Here is a 6,898-nt window from a genome sequence, read left to right as displayed (position 1 = left end):
AAAGTTCGGGGGAAAATATGGTTCTGTCTAAACTTAGTATTTTGCAAGTAATCCAAATGCTGAACAGGTGGGCCAGTACAATTGTATTCTTCTGTTGAATTTTAGTCACCTCAAGGAGCTGGTGTGACATTTTATATCTTGTTGCAGTTGCATGAGGAAAAAATTGCTGAAGAGAGTGCAATAAAGATACAAACTGTTAAGAAGGTAACAGGAGAGTCTCAGAGGTGGCAAGATGACAGAAACCAGAGATTGCAACAGGTAACCAAAAAAGTTGGAGAAACTCAGCGGGTGCAGCAGCATCTATGGAGCGAAGGAAATGGGCAATGTTTCGGGCCGAAACCCTTCTTCAGACTGATAGGGGGTGGTGGGGAGAAGGAAGGAAAAGGGAGGAGGTGGAGCCCGAAGGCTGGGGGATGGGAGGAGACAGCTCGAGGGCTGAGGAAGGGGAGGAGACAGCAAGGGCTAACAAAATTGGGAGAATTCAATGTTCATGCCCGCTGGCTGCAGACCCCCCAAGCGGAATATGAGGTGTTGCTCCTCCAATTTCCGGTGTTGCTCGCTCTAGCCATGGAGGAGACCCAGGACAGAGAGGTCGGATTCGGAGTGGGAGGGGGATTTAAAGTGCTGAGCCACCGGGAGGTCAGGTAGGTTCTTGCGGACTGAGCGAAGGTGTTCGGCGAAACGATGGCCCAACTTCCGCTTGGTCTCACTGATGTAGAGCAGCGGACATCTAGAGCAGCGGATGCAGTAGATGAGGTTGGAGGAGATGCAGGTGAAACTCTGTCGCACCTGGAACGACTGCTTGGGTCCTTGAATGGAGTCGAGGGGGGAGGTAAAGCAACAAGTGTACCACCCCCTCCCCGTAGCATCTCTTGCGGTTGCAACAGAAAGTGCCCGGGGAGGGGGTGGTACGGGAGGGAAGGGAAGAATTGACAAGGGAGTTGCGGAGGGAGCGGTCTTTGAGGAAGGCAGACATGGGGGAAATGGGAAGATGTGGCGAGTGGTGGGGTCACGTTGGAGTTGGCGAAATTGACGGAGGATTATTTGTTGTATGTGAAGGCTGGTGGGGTGAAAGGTGAGGACTAGGGGGACTCTGCCCTTGTTGCAACAGGTAATATCGCTTTGCTAACCCTTTATGTTCACTGATTAATTTCTCTTCGTATGACTTGCAGATGACACAAATTGATGGAATTGTGGAGCTCCTGAATTGGCTCAATCTGTTCAAAAGGAAGAACACTGATGTGCCTTCTTGGGTCGCCATAGCCCCTGGTGGCATGGTTATCTCAGTCACTGAGGCCAACGCCTGCAGAGACCCTTCAGGATGGTGAACCTTTGAAAAGTGTCAAGTCCTGATATTGTACCTGGCCATTTTCTCAAATGCTGCGTAGACCAACTCCATCAGTCTGAACAAGGGTTTCGTCCCGAAACGTTGCCTATTTCCTTCGCTCCATAGATGCTGCTGCACCCGCTGAGTTTCTCCAGCATTTTTGTCTACCTTAGACCAACTGAAGTCTTTGTGGAAATCTTCCATGCTCTCATTTATTTCCTGCCATCAGAAAGGAGGAGTATGATTCTGAAAACCATGACCACCAGGTTTAAGAATAGCTTCTTCCCAAAACCACCAGGCTCTTGAATATTACAAAAGCACCAACGAGACTATGATCTAGAACAGTCTTGGTCACACTAAGGACTTTGGGCTTTTTTGCACTGATATTGTTTTTATTTATTTATTTAACTTTTGGTTTGGTATCCATGAGTACAGGGTTTTACAGGCCTGTCCGCTGCTGCAATTAAGAATTTTATTGTTCTGTTATCGGTACACATGGAAATGAAACACACTTGACACTCTTAACTTTTGAAAGTGGCCACATTCAGGGTAAAAAGACATACGACATTCTGGTTTTAATCGGTTTGCGTCTTCTGTATAGACATCGTGTTGCAACTGTGTAAATATTTGGTTCAGCCACATTTGGAATATAGTGTGCAGTTCTAATTACTACATTACTGGAAGGATGTGGAGAAGGTGCTGAAGAGATTCACCAGGATGCTACCTGGATTGAATGAGATGATATATGGAAAGGCAAAAAACTGCAGTTGGTAAAAAGTCTGAAATAAAAATGCAAAATTGTGGGAATTGAATGCAACATCTCCAAGTTTGCGGATGACACGAAGCTGGGGGGCAGTGTTAGCTGTGAGGAGGCTGCAAGGTGACTTGGATAGGTTGGGTGAGTGGGCAAATGCATGGCAGATGCAGTATAATGTGGATAAATGTGAGGTTATCCACTTTGGTGGCAAAAACAGGAAAGTAGACTTATATCTGAATGGTGGCCAATTAGGAAAAGGGGAGATGCAACGAGACCTGGGTGTCATGGTACACCAGTCATTGAAAGTAGGCATGCAGTTGCAGCAGGCAGTGAAGAATGTTAGCATTCATAGCAAAAGGATTTGAGTATAGGAGCAGGGAGATTCTACTGCAGTTGTACAGGGTCTTGGTGAGACCACACCTGGAGTATTGCATACAGTTTTGGTCTCCAAATCTGAGGAAAGACATTCCTGCCATAGAGGGAGTACAGAGAAGGTTCACCAGACTGATTCCTGGGATGTCAGGACTTTCATATGAAGAAAGACTGGATAGACTCGGCTTGTACTCGCTAGAATTTAGAAGATTGATGGGGGATATTATAAAAACTTACAAGATTCCTACGGGGTTGGACAGGCTAGATGCAGGAAGATTGTTCCCGATGTTGGGGAAGTCCAAGACAAGGGAAATCTTTTAGGACCGAGATGAGAAAAACATTTTTCACACAGAGAGTGGTGAATCTGTGGAATTCTCTGCCACAGAAGATAGTTGAGACCAGTTCATTGGCTATATTTAAGAGGGAGTTAGATGTGTCCCTTGTGGCTAAAGGGGGTCAGGGGGTATGGAGAGAAGGCAGGTACAGGATACTGAGTTGGATGATCAGCCATAATTACATTGAATGGCGGTGCTGGCTCGAAGGGCTCAATGGCCTCCTCCTGCACCTATTTTCTATGTCTCCAAAATACTGAAAATATTGAACAGGTCTAACAGCAATAGAAATGTTTATCCTGATGAAAGATTTAACTTATTTCATTTTAATCTTATGAAGCAAAAATGTTATTTAGCCCCCATACGAATCGGCCATGTCGTGCCTGCCGATATGGGCTTATATTTATGGCAACGGCAACATTCCAATCGATCACATTCCAGAAACAATCAAATCCATTATTTTTTTGCAAATTCATGTCATAAGTACATCTAAATCTATATTTAGTGTTATTGTCTATCCATGATCAATATTTTCATACTAAATATCCAGACTCCAGTTTTAGTCAGATGTATTGTGCCTAAAGGTATAATTTCTACCTTTTTTCGAAAACTGCAAATAATAACTTGTTTCTGTTAATGCTGTTCAGTGGGTTTTTTTCTTTACATTTTAAACAGATGTCTCCGAAGAAGAAATGCAAAATTGTCAATCCAAATGCCCAGCAAAAGAGACTGATTTAGACAGCATTCGCAGAGATTATCTGAATTTGGACAATTCCAAATGTGATGATCTACAAGACATTCTTAATGGGAAAGTAGTGGGCAGAAAGGCATGTCATGTGCGGTTTGAAGAGCAAAAACTTGTAGTTTACAATGCCAACATTGAAAAGTTGAGGAAAAACAAGGTGTACAGAGTTACAATCTGAGGAGTATGATGATGCTACTGATGATGATATGCCAATGTACCAGCTAGCAACTGATCTTCTCCATAAAGACTTGGTCTTTTGCTAGATATTGTAATTTCTTTACCTATCTGTTACAGACTTACAGCATATAATACAATAATATTAAAGTTCTGATCTTGAGAATATTACCTGTTCAACTCATCTGCCATTTCCTTGTTCCCCGTAATAAATTCACCTTTTTCAGTCTTCAAGGGTCCAACTATGGTCTTAACTAATATTCACCTCTTCACATACCTAAAGAAGCTTTTACTATCCTGCTGTGCCATGCTGGGAAAACAGAGGATGGGAAGGAGTTTCTTCCCAGAGGCCATTAGGACAGTAAACTCCTGTGTCACCAGGGACTAACTTACTGTCCCAATTTACTGTTGTGTGGTGTCTTTTTAACATTGCTGTTTTTTTCTTTTTTTCTCCCACAAATATGCAATGACTGATTCTGTTCCATTGTGTTTGTAGTTTGTTTTTGAACAAAGTCCGCGAGCATTTGCCACTCATCATATTATTGCACATCTCGTGTGTGTAATAGTGGATGCATTAGTAATAATCTTTCAAAACTCTTTAGATTCTGGAGTAGTTCCTGAGGATTGGCGGGTAGCAAACGTAACCCCACTTTTTAAGAAGGGAGGGAGAGAGAAAACGGGGAATTACAGACCAGTTAGTCTAACATCGGTAGTGGGGAAACTGCTAGAGTCAGTTATTAAAGATGGATAGCAGCACATTTGGAAAGTGGTGAAATCATTGGACAAAGTCAGCATGGATTTACAAAAGGTAAATCATGTCTGACGAATCTTATAGAATTTTTCGAGGATGTAACTAGTAGCGTGGATAGGGGAGAACCAGTGGATGTGGTGTATCTGGACTTCCAGAAGGCTTTCGACAAGGTCCCACATAAGAGATTAGTTTACAAACTTAAAGCACACGGCATTGGGGGTTCAGTATTGATGTGGATAGAGAACTGGCTGGCAAACAGGAAGCAAAGAGTAGGAGTAAACGGGTCCTTTTCACAATGGCAGGCAGTGACTAGTGGGGTACCGCAAGGCTCAGTGCTGGGACCCCAGCTATTTACAATATATATTAATGATCTGGATGAGGGAATTGAAGGCAATATCTCCAAGTTTGCGGATGACACGAAGCTGGGGGGCAGTGTTAGCTGTGAGGAGGATGCTTGGAGACTGCAAGGTGACTTGGATAGGCTGGGTGAGTGGGCAAATGTTTGGCAGATGCAGTATAATGTGGATAAATGTGAGGTTATCCATTTTGGTGGCAAAAACAGGAAAGCAGACTATTATCTAAATGGTGGCCGACTAGGGAAAAGGGGAGATGCAGCGAGACCTGGGTGTCATGGTACACCAGTCATTGAAAGTGGGCATGCAGGTGCAGCAGGCAGTGAAGAAAGCGAATGGTATGTTAGCTTTCATAGCAAAAGGATTTGAGTATAGGAGCAGGGAGGTTCTACTGCAGTTGTACAGGGTCTTGGTGAGACCACACCTGAGTATTGCGTACAGTTTTGGTCTCCAAATCTGAGGAAGGACATTATTGCCATAGAGGGAGTGCAGAGAAGGTTCACCAGACTGATTCCTGGGATGTCAGGACTGTCTTATGAAGAAAGACTGGATAGACTTGGTTTATACTCTCTAGAATTTAGGAGATTGAGAGGGGATCTTATAGAAACTTACAAAATTCTTAAGGGGTTGGACAGGCTAGATGCAGGAAGATTGCTCCCGATGTTGGGGAAGTCCAGGACAAGGGGTCACAGCTTAAGGATAAGGGGGGAAATCCTTTAAAACCGAGATGAGAAGAACTTTTTTCACACAGAGAGTGGTGAATCTCTGGAACTCCCTGCCACAGAGGGTAGTCGAGGCCAGTTCATTGGCTATATTTAAGAAGGAGTTAGATGTGGCCCTTGTGGCTAAGGGGATCAGAGGGTATGGAGAGAAGGCAGGTACGGGATACTGAGTTGGATGATCAGCCATGATCATATTGAATGGCGGTGCAGGCTCGAAGGGCCGAATGGCCTACTCCTGCACCTAATTTCTATGTTTCTATGTTTCTATGTGTATGTGACGAATAGACTTGACTTGACTTGACTTGACTTGACTTGACTTGATGAGGTGTTTGCGCAGCCAGTGATCAACAAGAACCAGTTTAGCAAGATTCCGGCCCGCATTGAGGAAGCCTCACCCTGTTTCACATTCTCCATTTCTGGCTTCCATTAGATGAAAACTTGCGAGGATTTCAACCTCTCTCTGTCTCTGTCTCTGTCTCCCCCGGCGGCCGCTGTTCCCCTGCGGGAGTCCCGGACTCCAGGCTGAAGAAAGCGCTCTGTCTGACGCCGGTTCCTTTACTCCGCGCTGTTGCTGGGCGCCGGTGACAGACTCGGCCCCCGGGGGTAAGGAGGGTCCCGGCCGGAGGGAGGGAGGGAGGGGAAGCGGCCGCGCCGGCCGGGGATTGATCAGGTGAGTGGGGTCTCCGGGACAACTCACGGCGCCGGAGCCGCTGGGACAAAGCGATCGATCACTCACCCGTTTGCCAGCGGCATTCGGTGAAAGGGAATCCCCGCTGTCCCGGCCCGGCCCGGCCCACTGCCCCCGGGGCACGTCTCGGTCCCAGGCCCCGGTAGGTTTCCGGGCACGGCTCGGTCCCAGGCCCCGGTAGGTTTCCGGGCACGGCTCGGTCCCAGGCCCCGGTAGGTTTCCGAAGTCTGGTCGCTCGGGAGCCGGTGCGGGTCAGGGAGGGAGGGAGGCGGCTGTCGGTGACACATCGGGAGAGCTGGCCGGTCACCGGGATTTGTTTAATCCCAGTGGTCACATTCTGTATGTGACGGGCGGGCGGGCGGGATGTGGCCGCGATTGCAAGAAGGGAACTTGCTGCTCCACTGTGTGAAACTCTGGGCCGGCGGCGAACACCCGAACACCGAGCGCGGCCGGAGATGCGAGAGTGGGAAGAAACGGATCTGATTTTTAAACTCCTGCCGAAACCGTAAAAGCTGGATAGGTGGGAAAAGGAGGAGCTTCCTCTACATCGGCGGCACGGTAGAGTTGCTGCCTCACGGCGCCAGAGACCCGGGTTCGATCCTGACTACGGGTACAGGGTCTTGGTGAGACCACACCTGGAGTATTGTGTACAGTTTTGGTCTCCTAATCTGAGGAAA

General features: G+C 46.8%; 1 protein-coding gene across 1 annotated transcript in view; it reads left to right on the top strand.

Annotated features, from left to right (window-relative positions):
* Positions 1-5,852: 5,852 nt before the first annotated feature.
* LOC116990075 (butyrophilin-like protein 1) overlaps positions 5,853-6,898 on the top strand; it is a 36,095-nt gene continuing 35,049 nt past the window's right edge. The window contains exon 1 of the mRNA XM_033047612.1: positions 5,853-6,203. The gene's annotated coding sequence lies outside the window, so the exon portion shown is untranslated. The remainder of the gene's footprint in view (positions 6,204-6,898) is intronic.

This window comes from Amblyraja radiata, chromosome 30 (genome assembly GCF_010909765.2).
Source record: "Amblyraja radiata isolate CabotCenter1 chromosome 30, sAmbRad1.1.pri, whole genome shotgun sequence".
NCBI classification, from domain to species: domain Eukaryota; kingdom Metazoa; phylum Chordata; class Chondrichthyes; order Rajiformes; family Rajidae; genus Amblyraja; species Amblyraja radiata.
Note: the sequence above shows the minus strand (reverse complement) of the source record. Positions and strands in the feature narration are given on the sequence as shown.